Source organism: Macrobrachium nipponense, chromosome 45, assembly GCF_015104395.2.
Source record: "Macrobrachium nipponense isolate FS-2020 chromosome 45, ASM1510439v2, whole genome shotgun sequence".
NCBI classification, from domain to species: domain Eukaryota; kingdom Metazoa; phylum Arthropoda; class Malacostraca; order Decapoda; family Palaemonidae; genus Macrobrachium; species Macrobrachium nipponense.
Genome location: NC_061105.1, coordinates 42,410,913 through 42,423,301, shown reverse-complemented (window position 1 = coordinate 42,423,301; position 12,389 = coordinate 42,410,913). Strand labels below are relative to the sequence as shown.

The following is a 12,389-nucleotide window of genomic DNA, read 5'->3' as shown; positions in this document are numbered from 1 at the left end:
CAGAATTGTGTTCAAATGTTAAGACTAAGCCTATAGAAACATTCAAAAGCTTAAAATTTTCTACTAAATCATTAAAAATACAATATTGTAGAAGTTATTAGTTTTATTATTATCGCATTGGCATCTGTCCATATGAAGTTGCCATCCGCTACCATCCCATGTAACTACAGAATTATTAGTGTATTAATATAATAATATACTTGTACATTTACCATTTCCAACATTACGTTTTATGAAACGGGCAAAAAATAAAAATTCCACTGTATATTCAAAGGACCAAAAACATCATATATACTACGATTATCCCGATCAGATACGCATTTCGCAATGCGTGTGTTTTCATTTCTGGCGGGCGGAGGCGCCGAAACAAATCACTTGAAAACAACGAATCCCCTCAGCTCATCACAGATGTCTTCTTGTGGTTTCTTCTACTGTTACGAAGAGTGAAGTTGTGAACAGCATCAGGTGAGTTTAAGACCAGGTGTATGCTTTTTTATTTTATATGATAAAACTTTACTGTAGTTGCGGCTATAATTAGATTAGGACTATATGTATGGACCCTGCTCCGTCGACGGCTTGCGGGACGAGTATTTCCCCCTAATACAACCTGTATATTAGATGGCAATAAATAATCCAGGACTAGTAAGTACAATTACCGTACATTGTGTAGTGAAGCTATGGTAAACTTTTGATAAACATCCCATTAGCATAGATTGTTAACATAGACCACATACCTATAGGGTAAACAACCGAGTGGACTAGCTGCGGCCACGTTAACCGTGTTCCGACCCACCTTCAGGAAAAGTACTTTAACAACACGCCCTGACACAGGAGATGGGTACCAGTCATGAGTCTCATGTCTCGAGGTGTTGCTTCACGACCGTTGATCGTGACTGGTGCCCATCTCTGGTATCAGGACATGTTAAAGTACTTTTTCTGAAGGTGGTTCTAAGATGGTTAAGGTGGCCACAGCTAGTCCTCTCGGTTGTTTATCGTAGGCTAAACCAGTCTGGGTGAAAATAGCAGCCTTTCTTCTGTGGGAGTCACTAGCCTAACTGTATGGGTACACGGTGGCAAGTAATTGTGTTATGTAACTTGTAACTTATGGGATCTGGTAGGCTGTACATTTAGGTGTGAATAATTAATCATAATATGTTCTTTTATTTATAATGAATAATACCATGTATTAGACTTGAAAGACTTAAAAAGGACATAGTGCAAAAATAGTATTCTAGACTTTGTAAAAGGCTATATTCTGGTTCAGTCTTATGTAGCCTATACCCTTGAGTGGTATTAACCTACCATAGGTTGCAGAATAAACAAGGTAGAGTGGCAATCCCTTTTTCAAAGGAATATCCTGATATTACTTAAAAAAGCGTGGCTGAATATCAAGCAAAATAGTCTTGGCTATTTAAAGAGAAAACAGTTTGCAGGAGGTTATGAGTTGAGAGAAAACTTAACAAGATCTTTTATGACTAGCTTAATGTGGATTATTATATTAATATTAGCCTATGCCAGCTTAAACAATACCTTGGGTTAAATAAAATTACTTCCTAGACTAGATTCCTCTTCTTACATATTAGGTAGGGTGGCCAGACGTCCTGCTTTAGGAAGGACAGTCCTGTTTTTTTAGCATTCTGTCCTCGGTCCTGCTTCACCTTAAGAAGGACGCTAATTTCTCCTGCTTTTTGGGTTTGTCTAAATAAAAATATTAATGCTAAAAATATAAACAAATACATATACGAAAACAGTGAGAACTGATGGGCAAAAGAACCATTTATTTTTTTTTTCATGAAGGCCATAATTTTATATAGTGGCTGTTGGCACAGTTAGGAACACTAGGCATGGAGCCGCAGTGTACTTATATCTGTCCAGCCATTTACAAAAGACTTCTAGCCAACAGAAAACTCTTAGAGATGGCAAGGAAAAGGGAAAAACAAAATGTAAACATCAGATTGCTAATTCCTTTAGTTTCTGAAATAATGTTAATTTTTTCACCCAGTTATGTAATAAATTGTTCCATCTTCAATACATTTAAATATTAATCAATTTCAGTTCTTTATTCATACACTATTTGAGGTTTAAACACTCAAGTCAAGTTTTATATATATATATATATATATATATATATATATATATATATATATATATATATATATATATATATTATATATGTGTGTAGTATATATATGTATATATATGTATATATATATGTAGTATATGTATATATATGTGTATATATATGTGTATATATGTGTATATATAGTGTATATATATTTATATGTATATATATGTATATATATATATTTATATGTAATATGTATATGTATATATATATATATATATTTATGTTAAGTATATGTTATATGTGTATATATATATAATATATGTATATATATATGTATATATATGTATATATATATGTAATGTAATATGTATATGTATATATATGTATATGTATATGTATATATGTATGTAATATATACATATATAATGACAGATTGAGTATTTTTAAAATTTTGCTCACAGCACTCAAGTGGGCATGAAATACACCATACTAATCTCATTTCTGTGTAGCCTATAGTGATTGAAATATGAAACAAATGATAGCAGAGAGGTTATTACAAATACTGAAGTTATACATCTCTGGAATGAATGAAGCTCCTAGTATTAGGATGGCCATTTCCAAATTTCCAAAAAGGACTTTTTTTTTTTTTTTTTTTTTTTTTTTTTTCTTTCTTTTTTTTTTTTTTTTTTTTTTTTTTTTTTTTTTTTGCCACACCAATTCAACTAAATTAAGCATGATTATTAATGAGTTTAAAAAATACTCAATCTGTCATTCTGGAAGAATCAGAAGTTTTAAAAGTAGTTATGTAAATAATGTGATAACTTTTTCTTTAACAATGGTAGATCATAGGCCTGCTTGAATTTTGCAAAATTGGGGAAGGTTTTTGTTTTTATCTAAGTCATTAAATCATATAATTATTAAATATATACTATATATAAGTAGGATTGCATGTGACTAAATCTGATCATTCCTAACTCTAATACATTATAGTAAGATTTCTTATCATTGCATGCTTATGCTCTGAATCTCTCAATTTGAAACCACCTTTATGCTTTATTTTATTTCAAAGTTTATACCTTTCTTTGTTGTTTGTGATGCTCCATATGATCCTCTCTAATTCCACATCTCAACTTTTCATGCTGCTGTTCCTAATATACTATTTTCAGGACTGGTCTTTATTTGCACACTATTACTACCTTTAAACTTCCCTATTCCTATTTCCATGCTATATAACTCAAAATTTTTGCCTTTCATAGTATGAATGTACTAGTGTATTGTGTCAATGATTAGTACTTGAATTCTGCAACTTCCTCGCAGGGACCTTATAATTTGTTAATCTGCATTCTAATGCATGATATATCCATAACTGTCTTGTCTAGTAAAATCCATAATTTTTTTATGTAATATCAGTTACTCTTCCTACCAGTTGTTAGTGTTTTGGCCTTCTAATTGTCACACTGTGAAAATATTTTTTTTCCTGGCAGTTTCTGCAATAACAATGCTTCACTTAAATAATATTATAGATTGGCATTTTTCTCTGTTTTCTCATCTAATTCATGCTTTCTATTCCCACCACACATGCTACTACAAAATTCTATTGTTACAGTATTTCACCAAGGCTTAATTTTCAGGAACATCGGTGCTCCAGGCTATCCGCTTCATAGTTGCAGTTGATGGAAGATTCATCAACTCAGACTTGACTTCACTCGTGCTGCGATGGCCATGGTTTTCGCAGCATTTTTGATATATGATATTTATTACCCATCAGAAGCTTCAGTCACAATGGAATTTATGCAGAGGTAAGCTGTTGTAATAAGTTACTTGAGTTTTTTTTTTTCTTTAATTTAAGAATATCAGGGAAGTAATTTATATTTAAATGTCCATGTACTGTAACTTTGTAATATGTGTGGTGGTGAGCAGTTGTTTTACAATATTTTTACCATTATGTTCATATATCTTGTCATTTTTACAGGTGTTTCTGAAAAATAAATGCAGAAAAAGGGACAAAAAATACCAGAACAAAGAAAAACGTGGCACACACCCATTGAAGAATATTAAAGTTCAATGAGCTTATGGAATAAGGAGTGAAAAAGCATTCACACTCTTCTGTATAAATAATTAATGTTAAATTTTTGTGTGAAAAAAGTTATAAATCTGTTTTTCAAGAATAAAGTTTTTTAAAAGTTAATCTTCTCATTATTTTCTCCAATTGGATATATGACCTGCACAAGGAATTTTTGGTTACTATTTCAATTGTAACATAAAATGCAAAGAAATATTAACATTAAATTCAAAGAAATATTAGAAAAATCATGTACAAATCCCAAAAAGTTACTGTATACTCTATGTCAAATAAATTTACATAAATATGTTACATGTATAGGATTTGTTACCAATTTTAGTTTTTATCTGTTTTGATATTGTATGAGATGTAATTATAATTTTACAAAAAATAAATTAAAAAAAACATGTATAAATTACTATTGGTAAAATTTACAAAGTTTAATAAATGTGGCCCCACAAGGAAGGTATGAAAATGTTTTTAGGATTATTTTTTTCTTAAATTAGCCACTCCAAAGTTTGGCGGGTGGGGTGGGGTTGTGTAGCGCAGTGATATACAGGGTGGAGCAAATCAAATGCCCGAGTTTTGATCGGCTATTAGGAAAAGCAAAACAATACTTACAGAATTATTTGTTTTACTCGAATCAGTATACAATGCTGTTTGTGTGATCACTTTTTGTTTTGAAGATGGCATCAGGAAGATGGTGCCATCTGTAGCGATACACGAGTTGAAGGCGATGTCTGAAGTTTTCGGCTGCTCTTCGGCAGATCTCGAGGAGTATTGTAGCGATTTCCTCCCGGATTCGCATCTTCAATTCTTCCAAACTGTGTGGCCGAAAGTGAGATGAGCCGAAGAGCAGCTGAAAACTTCAGACATCGCCTTCAAGAGTTCATCGCTACAGATGGCCACCATCTTCCTGATGCCATCTTCAAAACGTGATCACACAAACTGCATTGTATACTGATTCGAATAAAACAACAATAATTCTGTAAGTATTGTTTTACTTTTCCTAATAGCCTATCAAAACTCGGCATTTGATTTGCCCCAGCCCGTATATATGTATTTTCACGCCGTATTTGAGAAAATCCCGTAAAAATATTAACCGTAAATTATACGGTATGTTATTGGTTAACTTAACGGTAAAAACCGTAAATTTTACGGTTAAAATTTTATACGGTATTTTCTCAAATACGGGAGAAAATACGGTACATTAAAAATTACGGGACCCGTTTTTTTAACGGTAAATGCTTGGCAACATTACTGCCAGGATTTTTACCGTTTTTTTCAACGGAAAATTTTTTTACAGTGTACGAAATCTCTCTCTTTCTCTGTAATACATCTAGTATTCTCCGGCCCCAACCAGAGAAAACAAAATCTTCTGTTTCCTACTTGACAACTGTGGGCGTCAGGAAGCCTTTTTGAATACTATCAATTGTTTGCCCAGTGGACCTTAAACTTCCTGGATTCTTTGCTTTGTTTGTATTGTTTGTATGGTGTTTTTACGTTGCATGGAACCAGTGGTTATTCGGCAACGGGATCAACGGCTTTACGTGACTTTCGAACCACGTCGAGAATGAACTTCTATTACCAGAAATACACATCTCTGACCCCTCAGTGGAATGCCCGAGAATCAAACCGCGCCCACCGAGGTGGCAGGCCAACACCATACCGATCACGCCACTGAGGCTCTTTGGATTCTTTGCCTCACGGATTTGAAAATGTCTTTCCTATAATGCATTTGTAGCGTGTGTATGTGACAGAGAGAGAGAGAGAGAGAGAGAGACAGACAGACAGACAGACAGAGAGAGGGAGAGAGAGAGAAAGATGATCTAACAGCAACACCTTTAACAACCAACCCTGCAAAACTATTCCTCTGCAAAAATCATCAAGTGGGGAGGGGTTGAATGAGACTCTTGGATAATTAACTCGGTTTAGCCCACTTTTTCCTTAAAGTAAGTTTATTGGGGATCTCGAAAGTAGTTCCTTTTCCCAGGATTTTCTGGGAACACTGAAGCATCTCCATGCTTCCGTATTTTGCATTTTATTATTATTATTATTATTATTATTATTATTATTATTATATTATCTTCAGTAATACAACAACAACAACAATAATAATAATAAAAATAACCAAAATTATAATAATAATAATAATAATATTGCTATTACTATTACAGATCATTAAAAACAGCACCAAAGACTAGGGATTAAGCAGAGGAGTGGAAGATTATGCTAATAATGATGATGGTGATGATGATGACATATTAGTCTTCAAATGTCCTTTCACAAAACTTTTACGAAAAATTCAACCATTTCCCCCTCATTAAGATTTGGGTCCTTAAGCTTACGAGAGCCGTAAGTCAAGACGATTTAGGACAATGTGATCAAGGGAACACTTCTGAAGAAACGCTACTTTTCGCATCTCTGTAAAATATTACTTCTTCCTTAACTGATGCTTACGAAATAAAACATGCACCAGACAGTAAATACTTAATGAATGTTATGTTATATTTTAGCAAATAAAATCGTTCTCTATAACAACCAGTGAAATTCAATGCTATAATTGTATACGTATTGAAAATATCGAAATCTCATAGCTTTTTATAAGAAAGGAATATTGATCACTAAAAATCAATAATCATTATATGACACATCGAAACAACCCATTTGTAGTTTTAAAGAAATAATTATGAATTGTATAACAGTACAAAAACTCCTAGTATAATGTCTGCAGTATATGTGCAAGAATGTTTTGTTTTCATGCATTTCTTCAGAAGGTTTTTTGGGATGAAGATCTTTTTGACGAACAGAAATGTACCCTTCATGCGGAATTTCATCAAATATAACAGATACAAATTAATTCTCGAACCTCCTGCTTAAACATTTTACCGAAAATCCAAAGCAGCAATTTCTCATCCATTTCAGAGAGAGACAAATAAACATTTCAACTTGAACAATTAATATCTTCCTCACAACTAAGGCAATTACATCTAATCGATGTGGGGAGGGGAAGGGGGAGGGTCCCCTGGAACAGATTTCCAGAGGAAATGTCACAATGATTAAGGTTAATTGTTTCCCTGAGACCTTCACCTTAACTGGAACTGACGGTTGTTGAAACTGGAATATCATAGAAGTTTTGTGAAGGCTCCGTGAATATGGTTTGTGGGGCTTGTATCAAATCGTATTCGGCAAAGGAATAGTTTTCAAAAACATTTTGTGAAGGAAAAATTTAAGAAAAATTTTAGCTAAAAAATAAGACTTGGTCTATGTTTAGGATCTACCGTAATAGTAAGCTAATGTTTTCAATTGGGTTGAATTACATACTGGTTATTTAAGTGTAATATATCTCAACATAAAGAAATCTTCAGAACAAGGCGATAATTGTAAGAATTTGGTTTGTGTTGATAAGAAGTGGGAATGTGGATTTGCTCACGATTTTGTTTCTTAACACTTTCGTTTTTTTGCATAAAATGAAGAGTTAAATTTTGTCAATTACTTTAGCAAAGTTTGATAATTTTGTACCCTTGAATTTCACCATTTTTATTCTGTATGTCTGGGTCTTAGTTACAATTAATTATTTCCTTTAAAACTATTCTGACCTACTCGTATTTTTTTCAATATAAATTATTCTTTCTAATTTACTTACCATCGTTGTATAGTAATTATTTCCTTTACTTACGCATCATTTCTAAATGGAGCTTAAATTTCTCCATCTCTCTTGTTGATTATTTTAAAATTTCTCAATATCTGTTGGTGATAATGTATAAATTTCTCATTTTTTCTTGCTGATTATATATAAATTTCATAATCTCGTTTCCTGATCATATATAAATTTCTCTATTTTTCTTACAGATTATATATAAACTTCTCAATCTCTTTTGCTGAATCAGTACAAATTTTTCTCATCCCTGTCTATCCCCCCCACCCCCCACCCCCCATCCTCTCCTCCCCACAACGTCTTTAAAAGCTGCTTCGCCCAGTACCGTGAATTCCAGTTCAGATCGACTCGTGACTACCATACAGAGCCCAGCATAATGATTTGTAGGCTCCTTCCAAAACAACCTATCAGGCTGCAAGTGTATTTGAATCCACCTGGCTCTTGGCTCTGTTTTACTGAAGTGCTAATTTCAGGTTAGTTTCTACATGGCGTTTGTTGCTCTGGGTATAACGAGTCATTTTTCTATGACAAAACGGATTTCCTTGGACACTATGGAATAAGGTCTTGATTACACGACCGTTATAAGAAATGGTGTCATTTGTACTGGAAAAAATAAGAATGTTTGTCATTTTGTTACAAAACAAGACTCTTCTAGATAATACTGAGAGAGAGAAGAGAGAGAGAAATTAAGTCGAATTCACGAAGAAAAAATCTTTTTTCTTCAATTTTCATGTAAGAAATTTGCATGATAGCAATATTCACGAGAAAGGTGGGTTTCGAAGAAATTCTTTCAAAGATTTTAGTTTTGTATTCTGTATTAGGGCTAAATAAACGTGATTAAGCGAACAAAGTATGAGCTAAACAATATTGCGTACGTATATGCATATATACACTCACACACATCACACAGATATATTATATATATATATATAGTATATATATATATATATATATATATATATATATACATACATACATACATACATACATACATACATAAACACACACACACACACACACACACATATATATATATATATATATATATATATATATATATATATATATATATTCATATATATATATATATATATATATATATATATATACATATATATATATAAAATATATATATATATATATATATATATATATATATATATATAATACATATACATATATGCAAACAACATTCCAAAGACATTTTTTCGACTAGAGAGTGGGAAACATCACATCAATAATTATGTGCTCATAACAGACTGAAACATTCATAGAAGTTCCCCAAGAGTTCAATATGACGCGAATTCTTGTCCCTAAACGTCAGACTCTAGAACCTGTTCTACACCTTAGGGTCCAGCAACGCTAGAACTTTTAAGGATCCGTCAGAAAATGGGGGAACAGAAGACTTTCAAACGAGATAACTTTTTAAGGGAAGAATTCCCTTGTGGGTTTGACTGTGTATGGTGGAATGCGTGGAGCTTCGGATATGGGGTGGACATATCTCTGATTCTATTCGGGAAGTTTCTCTGGTCAGAGCGAAAAGAATTCTGTATTGAAGGCACTACACCCCCAGCCCCAACCCCTCCCCACATAAAGTTTTTAGCTTTTGGAGGAAACATAACAGAGAGAAATCGAATATGTGGAACGCCGGAGTGAAAGGAGAAAGAGAACAAATTTAGGCAATCAAAGAATATGCTATAAAAATTTGAAGGTGTCGAAGGAATTCGAAATATGTCTTCTTCCTCCTACGAATTTTCTCTTGCCAGTTGACGGAAATAGGCGATATTTACGTTCTAATTTATCAGTTTTAATTTTTTTTATCAAAAATAACTTACAAAGATACACATTTAATCGAGTCTATGAAAACAATAAAAGAAGCAAATACTGATGTGAAAAATAATGTATTTTAATAAAACACGAATTTTCCTCTACAATTCAATTTTGTTTTGAATTTTATCTTATATTTAATTTTCATTACGCCCTTAAATGGTTATCTATTTTTCTAAGACTGAACTTTTGGCTGGACCATCAACTTCATTTCAACTTAATAACAAAATTCTACGTAGTTATATACAAAAATACGAGTAAGTCGTAAAACTTTAATACAGACATTCAAATAAAGGCTATTATACCGGAAAACAAATAACTCTATACATAATCATTTAAATGAGTACTTGTAATTAATAAACCAAGAAATCAAAGTGAACGTGAAGGAGTGAATAAGGGAAGAGAAATACAGCAATTTGTGACCTAAGATGACCCTGTTGCCAAACTCCGAAGAGCCCAATCAATCAATATGGGCGCAACAAAAAGGAGACAATGGTGACCCTTTCTGTCAGATGTAAACGTTTCTCGGGTCAAACAAGTGACGTTTGTTTGTCTGTCTGTCTAACAGTTCTTTGAGAAAGTGAAAACTTTTGGATGGCCGAAGTCTTACATAGAAAAGTATGGTATTAGTAGTGAGTGGTGGAGGTCATTTGTATTCAGACCCTCTCTCTCTCTTTATGACAAAGGTTCTTCACTTCAAAAAAGGAAATGAAAGACAAGCGCCATGTTTCGATACGTGGAAAGTTTTCAAGTTGAGTACCGAGTAACTTTCTCTCTCTGTCTCTGTCTCTCTTTCTCTCTCTCTGTCTCTCTCTACGTAACTTTCCTCGCTCTCGTCGCTTCATGCAGAGGTGAATACTGTTTTTGTCCTCATGGTCTTTTAGAATCACAAAAAAGTAAACTAAATCATTCCCAAACTTATAGATATATACATACATACATACATACACCACACACACACACACAAACACACACACACACACACATATATATATATATATATATATATATATATATATATATATATATATATATATATATATATATATATATACACATATTGTACGTATTAAGCCGGCCTTGAGAGAGGCTATCTACGCAAACGGAAATAATTGAAGGAGGACAAGTTGAAATTAATTGAACTTACTGTAAAACTGATAGTTAGTGATAATTTCTTTAGAGGAAAAGGTCGCCAGAAAACTCAGCTCGTTACTTTACAGCTATTTATTTACAAAAAGGCCCTTGCTGGCCTGGAGAAAAGGAAATGCAGCGTCCCCACGTTGGGACTTATATCTCTCACAATGGATAATAGCTGGCTCAAAATGGGTTCATGAAGCTGGTTTCATAAACTTGGGTAATGCAACACTTGCGGGCAGAGAGACATGACACGTGGCTCTGGGAATCTGGAAAAGAATCCCAGATTAGACGAGATAAAAGGAAAAAAGATGACTTCTCGTTTTGATTAATTAATTCTCTAACACTGGGGAGAAGGAACTTTTAATGTTTCACTGAGGTATGCAATGACTTCATTGGTCTGGGACGATCACACAAGGGGAAGCATGCGGCCATGAGGCAGTGAAAGGGAGCAAAAGGATGAATTCCTTTTGGTTGGGAATTGAATTTGGAAAATGGGGATCAAATAGATAATAGGATGGGAGAGACTGGCAATATGCTGTTCCACAAGACGTACCTGGATGTCGTGTTCAGTGTGGACCTTTGTAGGAAAACGTGGCCTCTTTGTCTTGGGCCTGGGTCGATCGGCGCGCCACTCACGCCCTGGATAGGCCTAACAGGAAGGCAGGTGGTTGGACATCCGTCCGAGGTCACGTCCTGCAGCCGACTGAGGAAGAACCCAGGCGTTTTGCTTGGGTGTTGGAAGTCAGCTTAACCCCCAACGAGCAAGGCAAATCTTGGAAACAGAGCATACAGCCAGCAGAGGGGTCACAGGAAAGAGAGCTTAAGATATAGGTCTAAGAAGTACCAATCTGCCTACAAAAGACTATATTCCCCCAACTGGGGAACCCCCTATCTCTGGCTGGCGGGGTTTGGGTTTCCCGCGTTTTACTAAAAATCAGCTGATATTTGGAAGAAATGGCTGCCGTTTTCCAAATCAAATTAATTAATTAATATCTGGATAGACGGAACAATCTATAAACGTCACAATATATATATATATATATATATATATATATATATATATATATATATATATATATATATATATGATTAATTTATCTATTCATTTATTCACTGAATACAAATAGTTACTTTACTGTTTTTTTTTCCGTCTTTAACGTTTTTTTTTTGCGGGGGGCCTGTTTTTTTGTATGATTTTGCCAAAAATATCTGCTCTTATATAAGCCGAACTTTTATGCACAAACCTTTAATAATTAAATCAATGACAAATGAAAGCATTTCTTACAACCCTAAGTAAGTAGAGAATAATAAGCAAAATGGTTTTCTGGTGACAAATCCTTAAAATTTCCTCGATATCGACCAAAATTCATGCGTTTATTCACAAAGTCTCTCCAACGTCCGTGAACCCATTCTCGGGATATATTACCTCCCCACAGCTTGATTAGTATTCCTATGAAAGTAACCTTCCCTCAAGTCAAGAATGCTGGATAATGCTTCAGAATGCTTACTCTTGAAAGAAGACCACCAACACTAAGTATGCTTCCTATTCACAGTCACGTTTTGAAGATACTTTAAATTATTCAATTGCAATAAATTAGATCATTAGGAAACATGAAATACTCATCTATTTCCTTTTT

The 12,389-nt window shown here is 33.6% G+C and overlaps 1 long non-coding RNA gene across 1 annotated transcript; it reads left to right on the top strand.

Annotated features, from left to right (window-relative positions):
• The first annotated feature begins 307 nt into the window (after positions 1–307).
• Positions 308–4,195, top strand: LOC135214146 (uncharacterized). Its single transcript, XR_010314294.1, has 3 exons — positions 308–465; positions 3,700–3,867; positions 4,041–4,195. It is a non-coding gene; the product is annotated as an uncharacterized LOC135214146 (long non-coding RNA).
• Positions 4,196–12,389: the final 8,194 nt, after the last annotated feature.